The following is a 19,479-nucleotide window of genomic DNA, read 5'->3' as shown; positions in this document are numbered from 1 at the left end:
TGGGGTGTGGGGGAGGTGGGGGGACACCTCTTGTGGGGTGTGGGGGAGGTGGGGACACCTCTTGTGGGGTGTGGGGGAGGTGGGGACACCTCTTGTGTGTGTGGTGTGGGGGAGGTGGGGACACCTCTTGTGTGTGTGGTGTGGGGGAGGTGGGGGACACCTCGTGTGTGTGTGGTGTGGGGGAGGTGGGGACACCTCTTGTGTGTGTGGTGTGGGGGAAGTGGGGGACACCTCGTGTGTGTGTGGTGTGGGGGAGGTGGGGACACCTCTTGTGTGTGTGGTGTGGGGGAGGTGGGGACACCTCGTGTGTGTGTGGTGTGGGGGAGGTGGGGACACCTCTTGTGTGTGTGGTGGGGGGGAGGTGGGGACACCTCGTGTGTGTGTGGTGTGGGGGAGGTGGGGACACCTCGTGTGTGTGTGGTGTGGGGGAGGTGGGGACACCTCGTGTGTGTGTGGTGTGGGGGAGGTGGGGACACCTCGTGTGTGTGTGGTGTGGGGGAGGTGGGGACACCTCGTGTGTGTGTGGTGTGGGGGAGGTGGGGACACCTCTTGTGTGTGTGGTGTGGGGGAGGTGGGGACACCTCGTGTGTGTGTGGTGTGGGGGAGGTGGGGACACCTCTTGTGTGTGTGGTGTGGGGGAGGTGGGGACACCTCTTGTGTGTGTGGTGTGGGGGAGGTGGGGACACCTCTTGTGTGTGTGGTGTGGGGGAGGTGGGGACACCTCGTGTGTGGTGTGGGGGAGGTGGGGACACCTCGTGTGTGTGTGGTGTGGGGGAGGTGGGGACACCTCGTGTGTGTGTGGTGTGGGGGAGGTGGGGGACACCTCTTGTGTGTGTGGTGTGGGGGAGGTGGGGGACACCGTGTGTGTGTGGTGTGGGGGAGGTGGGGACACCTCTTGTGTGTGTGGTGTGGGGGAGGTGGGGACACCTCGTGTGTGTGTGGTGTGGGGGAGGTGGGGACACCTCGTGTGTGGGGTGTGGGGGAGACCCATGTACACCTTGAGGCCCACGGTGCCCTCTCACGTCTCACATAACATTACCTGAAGAAGGTGGTGGTGCGAGGGAGCACTTGCAAACACCACACAACCTTCCTCCACCACGTACACACAACCTTCCCCCACCACGTACACACAACCTTCCCCCACCACGTACACACAACCTTCCTCCACCACGTACACACAACCGTCCTCCACCACGTACACACAACCGTCCTCCACCACGTACACACAACCTTCCTCCACCACGTACACACAACCTTCCTCCACCACGTACACACAACCTTCCTCCACCACGTACACACAACCTTCCTCCACCATGTACACACAACCTTCCTCCACCATGTACACACAACCTTCCTCCACCATGTACACACAACCTTCCTCCACCATGTACACACAACCTTCCTCCACCATGTACACACAACCTTCCTCCACCATGTACACACAACCTTCCTCCACCATGTACACACAACCTTCCTCCACCACGTACACACAACCTTTCTCCACCACGTACACACAACCCTCCTCCACAACGTACACACAACCCTCCTCCACCACGTACACACAACCCTCCTCCACCACGTACACACAACCTTCCTCCACCACGTACACACAACCTTCCTCCACCACGTACACACAACCTTCCCCCACCACGTACACACAACCGTCCCCCACCACGTACACACAACCTTCCCCCACCACGTACACACAACCTTCCTCCACCACGTACACACAACCGTCCCCCACCACGTACACACAACCTTCCCCCACCACGTACACACAACCGTCCCCCACCACGTACACACAACCTTCCCCCACCACGTACACACAACCGTCCCCCACCACGTACACACAACCGTCCCCCACCACGTACACACAACCGTCCCCCACAACGTACACACAACCGTCCTCCACCACGTACACACAACCGTCCCCCACCACGTACACACAACCGTCCCCCACCACGTACACACAACTCTTCAGCGTGACCACAAAGCCGGATCTAACCTCCCAAAATACAAGTAATAATAACAGTACTCTTATTACTACCACAACAACCACTAGTGCTACTCTTACGACTACTACAACCACCACTACTCCCATTGCTACTACTGATGATGATGATCAAATAACACAACTTTTCCACCGTGACAACACGATGTTAGTGAAGGCATTGGGAGAGACGTCCAGAGGCGTGAGAGAGAAGAGAGGAAGGCTGTAACCTCCCTGTTGTATTCCTGCGACGTGCCGGCGCCCGCCCACCCACACGCCTGCTGCTCCGACCATGAATAATGCACTCCTATCCCTGCCTCCGAAGACACGAGTCGACCAACGCACGCGCCCACATACACTCGCGTGCATACTTCCGCTGTGGTAGCCCTTCTACACGCTCAAGGAAGCACAACCATCCAAGCCTAACCTATATACTTCAAGAAAATGTGTGTGTGTGTGTGTGTGAGGGGGGGTTTCCTTTGACAAGCCGTCGGCTTCCTGTCCTTGTCGAGGCCACTAGGGGTGGTGGCGGCCCCTCGGGCAGATTCAGGTAATGTACAGGATGCCCGCAAGTTAGGACATTTAAGAGGAGTCTTGTGATTCATGTATAATATTGCACATCACTTACGAGATGGCCAGCACGCGGAACTGGCATGGAACCCGTCATTCGTCAAACACAAAAACCAAACAGAAAAAGCCACTATGTTTGCCACAGGCTAGTTCCAAAATACACTGCGATATGAGGATAGATAACACAATAATAATACTAATAATAATCATAATGATAAAATTATATATATTATTATATATATATATATATATTATATATATTATATTATATATATATATATATATATATATATATATATATATATATATATATATATATAATTGTGTGTGTGTGGGGGGGGGGGGGGGGTTAGGATCCCAGGTTAAATTACTTAAAGCGTATCTTGGTAACAGTGGGTTAAGGCGCGCGACTGGTGTGACCCAGAACCCTGGTTCGAATCCCAGGATTACTCCAATGACTATCGTCAGACCCTCACATTGTTCCAGCAGCCAACACCTGAGAGGTGGTTATAATTGTATTAATCGTCCATTATATAGAAAGGCGGAGCTCAGGAGCTAATGCTCGACCTTGCGTGAACATTACGGCGTGAACACACAATCTTGCAGGTAACGAGGACTCTCTGATATTTTGCAGGTAAGAGCGCAAAAACTGGATCACAACTCTAGACTGGAGATGCCAACTCAGCCCACCACTACTGCTGCTACCACCGCTACTACCACAGCTACTACCACCACTACTACCACAGCTACTACCACCACTACTACCACAGCTACTACCACAGCTACTGCCACCAATACTCCGCCGAGTCGTCGTCGTCTTCACCAACACGACCCCAACCGTCTTCAAAGCCGGTGTCTCCACCTCCACCACCTCCGTCGTCGTCGTCGTGGTGGCTGTCGTCTCCAGCCACCAGCACCACACAGCGGCCACATTCTTGGCTTATTGGTGTGATGGAGGCGACGACGACCTATTGAATAGGTGCGACACACCTGTCAATACTGTCACTCATGCCCTCACACACACACACCTGTCTCTGTACGTGATGTCGCCTCTCACCTTGGGAGATACAGCGGTGAGAGGGGGGGGGGAGGGGAGACAGTCAAAGGTCACGAGGCAAGTGCAAGACAGCAAACAGACAGGAGAGGGACGAGAGGGCATCACCGAGTCAATAATCAGACAGATAAGGGACGGGCAAAAATAACAAGGACTAGAGAACAAGAGGTGCACGGTGCTTGACTTCATGCAACAGTTCTGAGACAGGCGAGGAGCGCGTCAACACGTGGACAGTGCGGCCAAATGAACAACCTGTCAATATCACAGTCACAACGCACAAGACACCCGCTCAACATATTCCATCAACACACAAGCTGACAATACCGCTATCTTCCCCCAACGGTCCGTCTTCCTGGTGGCCTCTACAGAACAAGTGGCCACTGTAGCGCGAGCAGGAGACGGGGGAACTGAGACGGGTGGAAGACGCGGGGAGATGGGAGACAGTATACCCAAGATGTATGGGTATGCGGGAGACGCCTGGGGCATACACCAGTCCTGGACACGCCTGGAAATGCTCAGATTATATGAGAGATGAACACACGCAAGACAGTGACACTCATGAAACACGCCAGAGGACTAGTAGCACGAGACAAGCGACACACAGCCACAAGGGGCACGCCCCACACGCCCACACAGGGCACGCGACAAACACACGCCCACACGGGACACGCGAGATAGCGGGGCACACACGCCCACACGGGGCATCCGACACACACGCCCACACAGGGCACGCGACACACCCACACCAAGCACGCGACAGATACGCGACACAGGTGAGAGCGCGGGTTGCCGGACGTACGGGGGAGGGGAGCAGCAAGCGAAGACACACACACACAAGGGGGAACACAAACGAGCAACAATGGGAGTAATGGAGAAGATAAGAGACAATGTCACTACTCACACGCTCGTGCTCCCTCGCCGGCAGTCTATCCAGGTCTTATCAATAACCAGCAATGAAGTACAGCACACACGGGCGAGGACACTACTGCAAGATGCAGGAAGCTGGGAACGTGTCTGACAAGCTCTCCGAGGTAAGGTGAGAGAGAGAGAGAGAGAGAGAGAGAGAGAGAGAGAGAGAGAGAGAGAGAGAGAGAGAGAGAGAGAGAGAGAGAGAGAGAGAGAGAGAGAGAGAGAGAGAGAGAGAGAGAGAGAGAGAGAGAGAGAGAGAGAGAGAGAGAGAGAGAGAGAGAGAGAGAGAGAGAGAGAGAGAGAGAGAGAAAAAGAAAAAAAAGAGAAAGAGAGAGAAAAAGAGAAAAAGACAGAGACAGAGGCAGAGAGACAGAGAGAGACAGACAGAGACTGTGTACTCAACTAGATACTCTTGTATTGTTGACCGTTCAATGCGATGACTTGTATTGACTCATAAAAACCGTGTGGAGCTGTTTATCAAGAATCTCACCTAACCCGTTACAGGTGTTTACAAGTCTTACGCCGTAGACGTCCTTCTTGACATCTCGCGGGTAAACTGCGTCACCGCGCTAACATCCTTGTTCTAGCATTGCTAACCTGGAACATAACTATACTTTGTACATGGAGGTGGCTTCCACAACTTTTTTCATTTCACTCTTTTTGCTGATCACCCGTACTGAGTCCAAGTATTTCCTTGCATGAACAAATCCACAAGGGCCGTGACGAGGATTCGAACCTGCGTCCAAGAGCATCCCAGACGCTGCCTTAATCAACTTATTTCCTTGCATTTCTTCGACTCCATTGCTTTTACAGGTTAACCTGATGTTTTCTTGTCCTACTTTCATCCAATTTAAAGAGGTTGTCCTTGTCCACATTGTCTATTCCCCCTCAGTATCTTTTATGTTGTGATCATATCCACTCTTTCTTCTAACCTCTAGGGTTGCGAGATCTAGTTCTACTTATCCTCATAGCTCAGCCCTCTGGGGTCTGAAACCGATCTTGTGGCAAACATCTGTTTGCCACAAGATCGTTTTTTTCTAAATTTCTAAACTTTCTAAATTTTCATTTCATGCTTCACAAGGTGCATGTTAGTCCTTCATAATCCAGTATTGGTCTAACAAATGCTGTATAGATTACCTTGAAGGAATACCAACTTAGGATTCTATACGATGTTTTAATGTTTGCCAGCGTTCCATATGCTACTGACGTTACCACATTTGTGTGTGTCTCCGGTGTTAGTGTTGGAATTATATCCATTCCCAAATATGTCTCCAATTTCTTCTGTTGCCTTCTCTTTATGGTGAGATACATTCTTGTCTATTATCTCCCTTTCTCATCTTCATTACCTTACAATTGCTGAAATTGAATTCCAGAAACCATTTACTTACCACTTTCGTAGTTTGCCAACGTCCTCCTCTAACTTCCTGCAGTCCTCTGTTCTTAAGTTCATCAGCTTTGCGTCATCTGCAGGATCAAATGACACGTACGAGCTCACTCCCTCGTGAGGTTCGTTCACAAATTAAGAACAACAGTGGTCCCAGGATCGAGCTTTGCGGGACCCCACTCGTTACATTCCTCCAGCTCGAAACCACCTTTCTGAGAGCGACTTTTTACTTTCTGTCCTTAAGGTAATACCTGCGTGCCTGCCATCGTTGTGTGTGTGTGTGTGTGTGTGTGTGTGTGTGTGTGTGTGTGTGTGTGTGTGTGTGTGTGTGTGTGTGTGTGTGTGTGTGTGTGTGTGTGTGTGTGTGTGATTTGCTTATCTGTGCCTACGAGTAGCGAGATCCAGTAAAATTCATACAAGAATTTAAATGCTAATCCAACTGAACCATAGTGGCAGCTACAGAGAACAGAGCGAGAGAGCGAAAGAGAGAGCGAGAGCGAGAGAGCGAGAGAGCGAGAGCGAGAGAGCGAGAGCGAGAGAGCGAGAGCGAGAGAGCGAGAGAGAGAGCGAGAGAGAGAGCGAGAGAGAGAGCGAGAGAGAGAGCGAGAGAGAGAGCGAGAGAGAGAGCGAGAGAGAGAGCGAGAGAGAGAGCGAGCGAGAGAGAGCGAGCGAGCGAGAGCGAGCGAGAGAGAGCGAGAGAGAGAGAGCGAGAGAGAGAGAGCGAGAGAGAGAGAGCGAGAGAGAGAGAGCGAGAGAGAGAGAGCGAGAGAGAGAGAGCGAGAGAGCGAGAGAGCGAGAGAGAGAGCCTCGGTCAACCCCACACAACGTTAATCTACATAAAGGTCCTCTTACACCCCCATTATTCCTGCAGAAGGCAGCCTCAGTCGCTCCTTTACTGCGCGACTCTCAACTGTAATGACAAGTATAAAGAGAATGAGATGATGATGACGGTAACTGAAGATATGGAGGAGGAAGCCGAGTAGTAACAGGCGGAGAAAGACTTGCAAATACATAAACAAAATCCTCCCCTCAAATGCATTGTGACCATCTAAATTAACGCCTTTAATCTCCTTAACGTCACACTCGTCACCAAATGCAGCTCCTGCACACACATCTTGTTTACCTTGGGTGATAAGGACCTGCCAGCGTGCCGCTCACACGTGACAGACAACACACTAGACTGCCAGACGCATCCTTCATCCCTATCTGGTGACCCATATCATCTGGTCCTATGCTCATCACATGGCGGCCGACCCCAAAGATGCATTCATCAATTTCACCGTACTGTGTATTCCATATAGGTGTGTTCTCAAATGTAAATTAATATTACCGTATACATTTAAACTTGTTGGGCCTAATTAGGTGTTTTCATTTTGTTAGCAATTATTGTATTTGCACTGTGGGTGTGAAGGATTTAGAGGTGCGATTCGAGCACTGTTCGAGAAATTTTCGAACGTCACCAGGTGAGTCTTGCCGCCCATCTTTATCAACAAAGGCCAAATTATGGCCAGGAACCTTTATGAGCAAAGGTTCAACCCGTGCAGCCGTTAAACTCTGTTTATGAATGAAAAGTGTTTTACACAAGACTCAAATGATGACGTGTGAACATCTCTCGAACAGGGCTTCGCTGACAACCGCTTTTCGAACCACAACGCTGTAAATGCTTCATCCACGGACTAGAAATACAAATGCTTACCAACAGAACCTAAACACCCAAATATGCTATTATTTAATCATTTATATTGGAAAAAAATCATAGTTTTGAATGAATGACATGTTGAAGTTGACGAATGCGTCTTTGGAGCCCGGCCGCTGGGTAAAAAAAAAAAAAAAAAAAAAAAAAATGAGGAAGGGTTGGAAACTTGTGTAAATTTGTGTCCATTCATAACAAATGTCATTTGATGCATCACGCTATTATGATATCAGTGTGTACCACCATTATATTAACGTCCCAACAGAGTATTTGGATGATCTGTTGTATTACAGATTCTTATTACATTTAAATGTGCGATTCCCTCTGATGCCACTTTTTATACCTACATTAATGAGAATACATAACTGCAGGTTGTGTAACAACGTTCCCTCTAGAGTACTGTGACCCGGCCTGGCCTCGCCATGGTAGCTCTTTCACAACTGTCCACCTTGTGAACTTACCCAGACAAGTTCAAGGACGTTTATTGAGACAAGAAAATATATTTCAAAGGGATAGAGTAGCTTAGGCTATTTCTACCTCCCCCCCCTCCCCGGACTGGTTCGCGAGGTCTAGGTCGGGAGCTCTGCGAACACGTCTGTTAATAACGAGACTTACCCTAACAGGTTGTATTACTAAGAGAAGAGGCTAAGAGGAAGAGTCCCCCAGGCTAGTATGTTCTTAAGTGTTTCCTCCACAAATGTGTAATAGCACAATGACACTTTGTGACCTTCCCCCAATATAGTTTTAACAGACGTTAGCATTTACCAGTGAGAGTATCAGAGTAGCGCGAGCGCACACACAAACACACACACACACACACACACATATACACACACACACACACACACACACATATACACATATACACACACACATATACACACACATATACACACACACACATATACACACACACACATATACACACACACACACACACCCCCACAGACACACACACCCTCTCGTGGGTGCATATTCATGTGTTGTCGCAGGTGTGTGTTGGGAGTGGAAGGGGGTGGAGCGAAGGGTCTTGACTATCGTATTGGCCCTCTGTGTCCCCTCAGTTAACATGGCCTGGACCCGCGGCCGCCAGTCACGGCCAGGGAGTGGTAATTGGAATTTTTGAAAGTGTGTGTCAACGTGTACAAAGCGAGGAGGGAGAGGCAGAAGATAGAAAAAGGGAGAGAGAGAGAGAGACTGGCGGGAGTACGTGTCTCTACATTCAAAGACACTTGTGAGAATCGCTATAATGATGGGGGCTACTTTGAGAAGTGTGATACAATTATTGGTCTTGAGGGGGTAATTACACATACCGTACTTTAAGCAGGCAGGAGTAACCGGGAAAACACTAAAACGAGCGATTCATATTAAGGAGACGTGGGATTATAAGGGTAAAAAGCCTAGTCCCTTAAGGATCTGAGGCCAGATTCGCGAAAGCTGTTAAGCAAGTACTTAGGAACCTGTTCATCTTTTCTCAATCTTTGGCGACTTTGTTTACAATTATTAAACAGTTAATGAGCTCGATAGCACCAGGAGGCTGTTTATAACAAATAACAGTTGATTGGGACATTTTCATCCTTATAAACTGTTTAATAAATGTAACCAAAACCATCAAAGATTGAGGAAAGATGTACACGTTCGTAAGTACTTGCATAACTGCTTCGTGAATCTGGATCCCAGTTCTGGGTTTCATACTATTCCTAATCTATCAATTATCTACCCACGGGTAGAGTCTTTTATGTCTATAAATGCGGTCCATACAAAATTACTAAAAGGAGTCGGGACAAATTAAGAATGAAGAATACAGAGAACTACACGATGATGATGATGATGCAAGGATGGATCGAGACGTCACTCCCTCTCTTTACAGATTTATGAGTTGGTTGTCTAATACACAAACCCAAGACAGGCTGTAGAGTTGGTACAAGAAATGATCATTAGAATTTAATGCCAGCAAGTGCAAGGTGATGAAAATGAAGGCAAGACAGCAGACAAGCAGGACGGTATAAAATGAAGGTTGAACCACCTATCTGAAACAATTAAAAAGGTTCTGGAGTAGGTATGACAGGTCTTGACTTACCCCAGGGACACGCAGACACAAGATGGACTCTAAACTGGCGATCACAGCAGCCTTCACGAGCCCCATTCTTGAGTTATCTCGAGATGATTTCGGGGCTTTCAGTGTCCCCGCGGCCCGGTCCTCGACCAGGCCTCCACCCCCAGGCAGCAGCCCGTGACAGCTGACTAACACCCAGGTACATATTTACTGCTAGGTAACAGGGGCATTGGGTGAAAGAAACTCTGCCCATTGTTTCTCGCCGGCGCCTAGGATCAAACCCGGGACCACAGGATCAGAAGTCCAGCGTGCTGTCCGCTCGGCCGACCGGCTCCCTTCCCATTCAAGAAGCTTCACAACATGTACACCACATGCGCCTGTTGCCTCGCCGTCGAGCGCCCACCTCAAAAAGGAAACTTGAAAAAGAATAAAGGTTTACAACGAGTTTCGTCCCAGAACTCCGCGAGACGGAGCACGAAGATACGTTGAAGGAAATGAACCAAACAACGCTAGAAAATAACAGAGGAGACACGAAGACAAAATTCTCAAAAGGAACAGTGACAAAATTGGAAAAATTCTCAACGATTACCAATAAAACAAGAGGATATTCGTGGCAGCCTGACACGTATGAGCAATAGAGATGTTAGGAACTATTTTCTTAACATAAGAGGAGTAGGAAATGAAATGACCTAAAGGAAGGAGTTGAAATTAACGCCATACATTTTCAAACGTTAATATAAAATACATTTAGGTGTGGATTCAGGGCACTGGGCGACCAGCAGCTGGAAAGCCCGAGTCCATGAGCTGAAGATCGATCCTGCATGCACAAATAGGTGACCAGAAATAGGCGAGTATAAACACTCGCACCAACGAACGCTGCAATACTCCACAATTTACATTAAATTAGCAGGTAATATAATTTTTGTGTGGTGGTGGCGTACTTACCTAGAGGTAAGAGGTAGTAACTAGCGGAGATGGAGGCGCCACCTGCTGGCAGCCTCCAGCACCCACCACGAGACCATCATGCAGCCCAACAGGTAGCAAGAGGAAGCAAGGCAACAGGAGGCAGAGAGGGGAAGCGAGAGAGAAATTGAGAAAGAGAGAAAGGAGAGCGAGTCATTACTCAAGGATGGGAACCAGGATAATAAGGCTGTGAACAGATGTTGTATAGATATGGGAGGAGTCTCACTCTGGCCAGCCAGTGCCTAAGGAACGGGAAGATGGACGAAGATTTCTCAGTAAATAACAAAAAAAAACGCAAACCAAAAACCTCTTCCCACACTTTCCTTACTGTACAGTAGCCTAGAGTTAACACTGCATTTGTTATGATGCCCGACAATTTAGTTTCCGTGAGTGAATTAGAGCGCAAGTATAAATGGCTAGGAGGCGGGACAAAAGAGCTAGATCTAGCTTCCCCGTAATCCCTGATATGTAAGCATAGATAAGCAAGCACGTACGCACGCGCACGTGCACACAGTTTTACAAATTGAGAGCAAGTAGTGACTGTTCTCAAACGCATCCGTCATTAATTCAGAGCAGAAGAAATGCACAGACGAGAGCGGGGACGGAGCGAAACCTGTATGTCATTAATTCCAGAGGCGAGTCCCTCAGAGAACATGTTTAAAGTATTGATGTCTCTAGCCATGATTTCCCTCAGGGCGAACATTGGCGAGCGCGCGCACGCGTGCACGATATATGATCACCTCCCTGGGAAAATGCTGACAGTTGATGTAGACGCGATGCGGGGCATGCAAGAGCTGCATTATGCTGTACCACGACCTAAACGTGCTGCACGCTTCTCACATGGCTAACACCTCATTTCCCACAACAGATTTTATCCTGGCAGATCGCCAGGATTTTTTTTTCACAGCAAAACCTACCAAACCCAACCAAAACAATTCAGATCAAACTAATCCAACCCAACAAAATCCAATTTAGCCCAACCCAACCAAGGCTTACCCAGCCTAAGCTAACTTCAATATAATTTTAAGTGAAAGCGAGCCATGTGCTAAACACCGTGAACTATTCGACAGTAGCCAGGGCAGGCAAACTGCCGGGATCAATATACTCTACGTCAATTTGTGAGAATGGACGGTGAAGACAGGAGACCAGCAGAACATCACTGAGGTGAAGACAGATCAACACATCAGGAACAAAATTTGTTGAGGGCATCACATGCCCCCTTCCCCCCCCCCCCCCCTCCAAAAAAAGGAACAACTTTCAGCAATCTAAACATGGAATTATTTACAATGTTGTACTCAGCAGACGTTGGATTAGTTTTAAATATGCAACACCAGCATTGAACGCTCACCATGTGACACACGGAATTAAGGTCCAGATATTGTTCGTAAGATTGCTGCCCCATATACGTCGTCTGAGGTATCTACTAAAGACATAAGATAGGCTAAGAAGGCTGAAAATACAAACACTACGGGAATGAAGTACCAGAGGAGATATATTCATGACATGCAAGATACTGACAGCCTTAAACAAAGACAGCTTTTTCCAGGTCAAGAGAAATATAAGGAGAGGTCATATATATTAACTGGAAACAGAGATGAGCAGAGAGGATCTAAGATATTATCAGTAGTGAATACATGTAACAGACCTCACGAAGGTGCTCGAGCTAAAACCAATTCCCAAGTACAGAATCAGTGAAGAGAGAGACACAGAAACAGTGTCGCCTTGCCTTCAATCAGTAACAGGTAAGCACACGCATGTGAGCACACACACTCTCATTAAAGGGTATATTCAGAATGCTAGACATCACGTACATGCGACCAGAAATAGGGTATGCAGTGTCTGCATGAAGCCCCCCCTTCCCTTCAAGTTATAATAGTCATAGAGCGTGTAATTTCACGTGGAATATTGTTAAGAAAGCAATCCACTAATCTGGATGTCTTAAAGAGACCCTGAATAGCAGTACAAATTGTAATAAACTGAATCTCAAAAATATCAATCTGAAGCTATTTCGGTCGCAAAAAATAATTGTTGCATGAAGTAAACAATTTGTACCTTAATTAAGTATGCTAATATGTATGCAACATTTAAATACAAAACATAACTACGCCCTCACACTATAACCAGCTGTCCTGCACCGGGCGGTACAATGCCCACCACCAGATGGCAGCCTCCCCTGTGGGACCAGGCACTGGTAGCGTGCCACTGTGTAAATAGACTAAGTATCCTCCTCACGCAATCACCCCCACACACCCACCCACCACACTCAAGAGAGTCACCAGCTGCACGCACACGCAACACTTGCAAGCAGGAACACTTACGCACACATGGGAAGCAAGCATATTTACGCACGCTTCGCTGTTGGCCGTAGAGTTCTGTAATATATGAGCAACACCACATGGGAATCATCCCAGTGGTCAACACACCAGAGCAGATACGTATTATTACAACTGGCACCGACAGTGCCAGTTGTGCCACATATTAGTGCCACATATTAGCATATCAAGGTGACAACCCAAGACTCAACCTTATCCAAAAGAGAGAACAACGCCAAGAACTTCCACAACTGCAGACCAACCAGGCCGTATGGTCCGAGACCGGGCCGCGGGGGCACTAATCCTCGGAACCACTTAAAAGACATCAGGGTGAAGTAGCTGGCAACACCACGTCAGGTTATCGGGTGGTTTACCTGTGAGAAAGGAATAACTAGGACACGACGCAGACTAAGGCCACAGCCCCGCTCTTGTGCCAGGTAAGTCCATTACGGGATCACCATAGCCCGTGCTACTTGGAACTTTTGTTCCGAGTAGCTGAATCTAAAACTACTACTAACTAGACTAAGGCGACAGTTACAGAGTCCCTGAAGACACTAAACCAGTGGGGCTGTGAGCCTGCTACCCCAGAGAGCTGGAACCTATGTCAGTATAGGTTAAGTGATCCAACGTTTTATCTGTAATGAAATTATTAATGCAAGAAGACAACATCGGGCCGCGTTCCGCCTGAAAGGTCAAGTAAATATAGGTTCTGCGGGTAAGTACTAAAATCCGTCTTAAACACAAACACACACGCATACTGATGTTGCATAGTTCAATAGCAGCAGCATGTTGTTGTTAAAGATTCGCTACCTGGAACAAAAAGTTTCAAGTAGCATGGGCTATGGTGAGCCCGCAGAGCAGCAGCAGCAGCAGCATCCAAGTGTACCAACGCCACCAGACTGGACATCCGGACCACCAGAGATAAATATCAACTCCCTTGAATAAAACACAAGACACACCATTAACCAACATAAACATGCAGTAAACCCGCTCGCCCTCTCGCAAATACATTGCTAATGGAGTTTACAAATTCTTGTAAAGACTGTAAACCCGGAGCGCCTGGCGCCTCAAGTAATTACCAGAAGAACTAAAGTAAACTTTAACACTGTCATCCCAATTACCTCGTCTCGTTTTAAAGAGAGCAAACGAGGGGAAATGCTGGACAAATCCCCACGCACAAGACAAATACAGGACAAATCCCCTACTAACAGACAAATTCAGGACAAAATCTCCATCCACCAGACAAATGCTGGACAAAATCCCCATCTATCAGACAAACACTTGACAAAATCGCCATCCTTTCCACAAAACAATTTATGGTCTCAAGTTATCGTATGGCCTGAGACGCATAGGCAGACAGGGAGAATATATATATTAAGGCCGACAGGGAAAAGCACCCTCCTAAAATTACCGTACATTCAGTAACTATTTGGTCGAATGTACAAACATGGATTGTTACAGCCAACAATGCTAATGTTTTGTAATATTAACTTTGTAGAGGGCACGAGAAAAAGCCCAAGAAGAAGAGAAAGAAGTGGGTAGGAAGTGAAGGAAAGATTGGTGCATAATAAATTGGTTTTTTACAAATTTCCTGTTACACCCTGAACATGGATGGTCCCCTTGAATTCTGTTGATCCTTCAATGGATAACAGCACCTCTTGTTGGGTCAGCCGAGAGGATCCATTTATCCTTTGTAAATTGCATCTTATAAACATTATATAGCGTGTATTACTTCATCCAACCAGTGATTTTTTCCCCATCTTAATTAATTGCTTCATATCACCTTCAGTCCATAATATAACTCGTCTACGTCCATCCCTGGAGCGAGCTCTCTCATGAAGGAGCCGAGAGGGAGACGCCCCTGTCTATTAGGCAGGTCCAGATAGGTTGAAAAAGACACACGAATGGTCACTGGTAAGATTCATTAAGAATCTGATTGGCTGCTTAAGGAGACACGAGTGAGGTGAGCGGAGGTAATTATCGGGATAAAGCACTAAGCCTGTAAGACTATATATCACCTGGAAGGGATACGAGGACAAAGATCTCTGATAGGACGGAGGGAAGTAATGGCCACACGAGTGAGAAGTCTTGTAGATCGTTAGAGTTTCAACTAGCTCAATTATCATCAAATTGTATTTACATTTTCAGCATTGCTCTATATAACAGTCAAATTTTCAACATTTTTTATGGGATTTGTGGCAGTTCGTAGTGCAGAAGTATTGAGTGTTGGGGCTGGATTGGTTGAGCGGTGTGGTGCTGTGGTTATTGCGGCCTGTGCCCGGCCGCTGTTACTCAGCCACGTGACGCAATTTGCTTCAAATATTTACCTGCAGCTTGCGTCATGCCTCCGGTATGTTTCAGGTACACACACACATACATACACACACACACACACACACACACACACACACACACATTGAAGCGGAGGAACAGAAACAACGTACAGTACACGTTTAGTCAGACAGCAGTCACGGGGGCCCACTACCGCTCCCTCGTGACCCCACAGTGGTCCCCTAACCCTGTCTCCACCTGGGTCAGGTCCTGCTTGTGGCCTGCTGTTCACCTATGTTCCTAATCCTGCAGCTCCAACTTCCTGGGGTAAAGTCAGGTCCTGTGTGCTTTCTTACGTAACATCCGGATTTCTTATCAGTTTATCGCATCAAATAGTGGAAGCCGAGTTCACCTTGCGGGTTAACCTAAGCTGGATTCTACGTGAGCTGAACATATTCCATTGCAGCTTAGTCAAGATGCAATACCAATCAGCTTAAACCGGATTCTGCTGCCACGCTTACCAGCGACAGCTTAAACCGGACTCTGCAGCCAGATTGACAGCTTAGTCACGAAGATACATCAGCTTAATCTTTCCCCCAGTCTCGTGCGAGGATAAATCCCCGTTTCTCTCAGTATTGACTAATCCCGTGTCGCGGTTGGGAAGAATGAAGGGTGCAAGGAACGGAGGGAGCAGAGGAGACAGTAAAGGCGTGAGAGAATGATTAAGGATAGGAAGGTTAAGAAGGTGATAGGAGGAAGGAAGGAGGCGAAAGAAAGGAGGAGAGAGGAGGGTTGGGAGGTAGAGAGGAGGATGGTGGTGGGCGGGACAGTAGAGATAAAAGAGAGAAGGGGAGAGAAAAAACGAAGATCAAGGAGTGGATGGGTTGAATATTACGTAGTGAAGGGAGGAGAGGGGGTATGAGGATAGGGGGGATCAAAGAGGGGGTAATGAGAGCAGGGGGAAAGGTAGGAGGGGGAGGACGAGAAGGGGAAAGGTGGGAGGGGGAGGACGTGAAGGGGAAAGGGGGGAGGGTGGAGGAAGAGAGAGAGGTGATGTGTGACGTCAGTGAGGGGGGGGGGAGGGGCAAAGCGAACATCTGTGTCTAACCTTTGCCAGGTACACTCCCACACCTCATGACAGCCCATCTGGCTGCCTCATGCACTCACCATGGACTCGCCTCACACTTACAATAAGTGAAATTTCTCCACAGAAGATTCAGATGGGTCAGTTCGCATACGGAGAAGCCATTGTACACTAGATCCTCGGCCTGTCACAGCAAACAGATGGACGTACGGGCCCTGTATGGAGACAGGTGGAGTGAGACAGCAGCAGCAGCAGCAGGCCACCATCCTGCCACGCACCGCACTCCACCCACCTTCTCGTTTGTACCTAAATATTGAACAGTCAAATACGACGCATTGATCACCTCTGATGATGCGTTGAACACGAGAGCGCCCTCACAATTTCTTTGCTGATTCCTCGTATTTTCGTCTCACGTCTTGTCCAAAATTGTTGTAGTTAAGGCAAGGATTGGGACCAGAGGGAGACAGGTGTCCCCAGAGACTACGCCCTCCCCGCTGACGCCCCGCTCACCCCATAGGTTATACCGTCACTTTCACTACAGTGAAACACTTTCACTACAGTACTCAGTGCCAATAAGGTGTTGCTACTCGGGTCTTGCGTCCTGACTCATTTTCGGATCACTCTCTTTTGGTACTTTTTATATTTTTAGAGTATTAACTGCAAACTAAAATATATTTAATTATAATATTTTCAGGAATTGTGAGCTGACGGGCACGGTGTTGCCGCTTGTATATTCTCTATCACAACTGCTATTATGATGTCTCCCCAGCCCCGACACAGGTCCTCACGGCCGAGCGACCAACATTCGGGATTCGCAATCCACGGATCCGGGTTCGATTCCCAGCCGAAGTAGAAACAAATGGACAGGGATCCTTTCACCCGATGCCACTGTTCATCCCAGCAGCTAATAGGTACCTGGAAGTCAGTCGGCTGATGCGGGCTGAATCTAGCAGATGTGAGAGAAATATATGTAGTAGACATATGAGAGAAAAAATAGGTCGGGAGTTGAATGCATTAGACAAGCGACGTTTAGCAAGACGGGCTCCAAGAACTACGGTCTTTATCATGCCATCAATAGTAAACACACTCGTATAATGCTACGAACAGAGGTAATAATCTTGATGAATGGTAATTCCATCCATTGGTTGTAATGTTGGTGTGACGGCAAGAGGCTATCTTCTTGAGGTCATCTTGAGATGATTTCGGGGCTTTAGTGTCCCCGCGGCCCGGTCCTCGACCAGGCCTCCACCCCCAGGAAGCAGCCCGTGACAGCTGACTAACACCCGGGTACCTATTTTACTGCTAGGTAACAGGGGCATAGGGTGAAAGAAACTTTGCCCATTGTTTCTCGCCGGCTCCCGGGATCGAACCCGGGACCACAGGATCACAAGTCCAGCGTGCTGTCCGCTAGGCCGACCGGCTCCCCTAGGCTCAGAAATCAGTACATCAAACGACAAGTTAAGGGCGGACGGGGAAGCTGCAGCTCATCCAGAGCGCATAAAAGTAGTTCACAACAACCAGGGAACACGCACATGTGCACAAACCTGCACACATACACGCGTCATACTCGTATTCCTCCACTCCCCATGTCCCTTCACCCTCGCTGCCTAGTCCTACACCGGAACTAAACCAGAGCCCAGTCTGGGAGCTGACCAGACAGGGTGACAATGGTGAGTCGAGGCCTGGCACACCAATACCCACCAACCCTCAATTAAAGCAGATACACTCAAAATGAATGGGGTCACAAACGCCACTGGAGTAACAGTAGCGGAGACTAAAATAACGGAAATTATAACTCGGGCAATATTCCCCAGAGGTTATCAGGCGACACGAAAAGAAAGACAACAACGGGGCAGGAAGAAGTGCCGCGCACTACAGGAAAGGGAAACGACTAACTGGACCCACTGGATACCTGATCAACCAGGCTGTGACTAGTACGTCAGGCTGCGAGCAGCCGCGTCCAACAGCCTGGTTGATCAGTCCGGCAACCAGGAGGCCTGGTCGACGACCGGGCCGCGGGGACGCTAAGCCCCGGAAGCACCTCAAGGTAACCTCAAGGTAACCCAAGGAATAACATAAGATCCAGACAAGAATTCTTAAACATAAGAGAATTTATGTTTAACTTACCTGAAGGGCTGTTACCGTTACCCTTCTTGAGGTTATCTTGAGATGATTTCGGGGCTTTAGTATCCCCGCGGCCCGGTCCTCGACCAGGCCTCCACCCCCAGGAAGCAGCCCGTGACAGCTGACTAACACCCAGGTACCTATTTTACTGCTAGGTAACAGGGGCATAGGGTAAAGAAACTCTGCCCATTGTTCCTCGCCGGCGCCTGGGATCGAACCCAGGACCATAGGATCACAAGTCCAGCGTGCAGTCCGCTCGGCCGACCGGCTCCCTGAAGGCCCCAGACGCCCCCCCCCTTCCCTCTTCTGATAATGGACCCAGCCCCCCCACACGATAGAGTCCAGGAAATTCAGTGTAGACCTGAACTGTGGAACTCTCAATGAGGGCAGGAGTTTTGCCTCAGCGTAGCCCGACGCGCTCACAACACGATAAAAGAAAACACAGCAATGTAATTTCCCCTCTTGCGTTCCCAGGTAAACACAAATTTCCCCTCTGGTAATGAAATAATACAGCGGGCTCTTGCATAAGGCACTGCAGAGTATACATTATACAGCCGGCTCTTGCATAATGCAGTGTGTGCAGCCTATATTATACAGCTGTCTCCTGTATAATGTAGAGTGCACAGCATACATTACATGAAATGGCCTCAAGAGCTTGATCATGGTACTAAAAGTAAAGTCACCCAGGTAATAAACAAATTTCTTCAACAAAAACAAAAATCAAAAGAACATCATATCGTGATTTGTGAATAACAAAAGCTAAGACTTTTGGGGGAAAATGAATACCGAGATAAAACAAAATCAAAAAAAAAAGCCATAAATAACACTAAAGCTCACATGCAAAAAGTAAGGCGTGTCATTAATTGGTCGCTCTCATTTGCATAAACAAATAATTCCGTTGTGTCGTTTGTGAGGGACGACTGCAAACGACCGCGTTGATACCAAGCTAAAAATATCACAATTCTACATAAAATAAATATTTTTCAGTCCACGAATATATGGCAGAACTTAAAAGATAAAACTGGTTCTAAATGAAGCCATCTAGACCAGAGGATCCACAATTGCCCGA

General features: G+C 48.1%; 1 protein-coding gene across 2 annotated transcripts in view; it reads right to left on the bottom strand.

The window, feature by feature from the left end:
* The window catches only part of LOC123758831 (FYVE, RhoGEF and PH domain-containing protein 2), a 231,117-nt gene that overhangs the window by 107,599 nt on the left and 104,039 nt on the right, over positions 1-19,479 (bottom strand). The gene's annotated exons all lie outside the window — the stretch shown is intronic.

Source organism: Procambarus clarkii, chromosome 31 (assembly GCF_040958095.1).
Source record: "Procambarus clarkii isolate CNS0578487 chromosome 31, FALCON_Pclarkii_2.0, whole genome shotgun sequence".
In the NCBI taxonomy this organism is placed as follows: domain Eukaryota; kingdom Metazoa; phylum Arthropoda; class Malacostraca; order Decapoda; family Cambaridae; genus Procambarus; species Procambarus clarkii.
The sequence above is the reverse complement of the archived record's forward strand: the minus strand, read 5'-3'. Positions and strand labels throughout refer to the sequence as shown.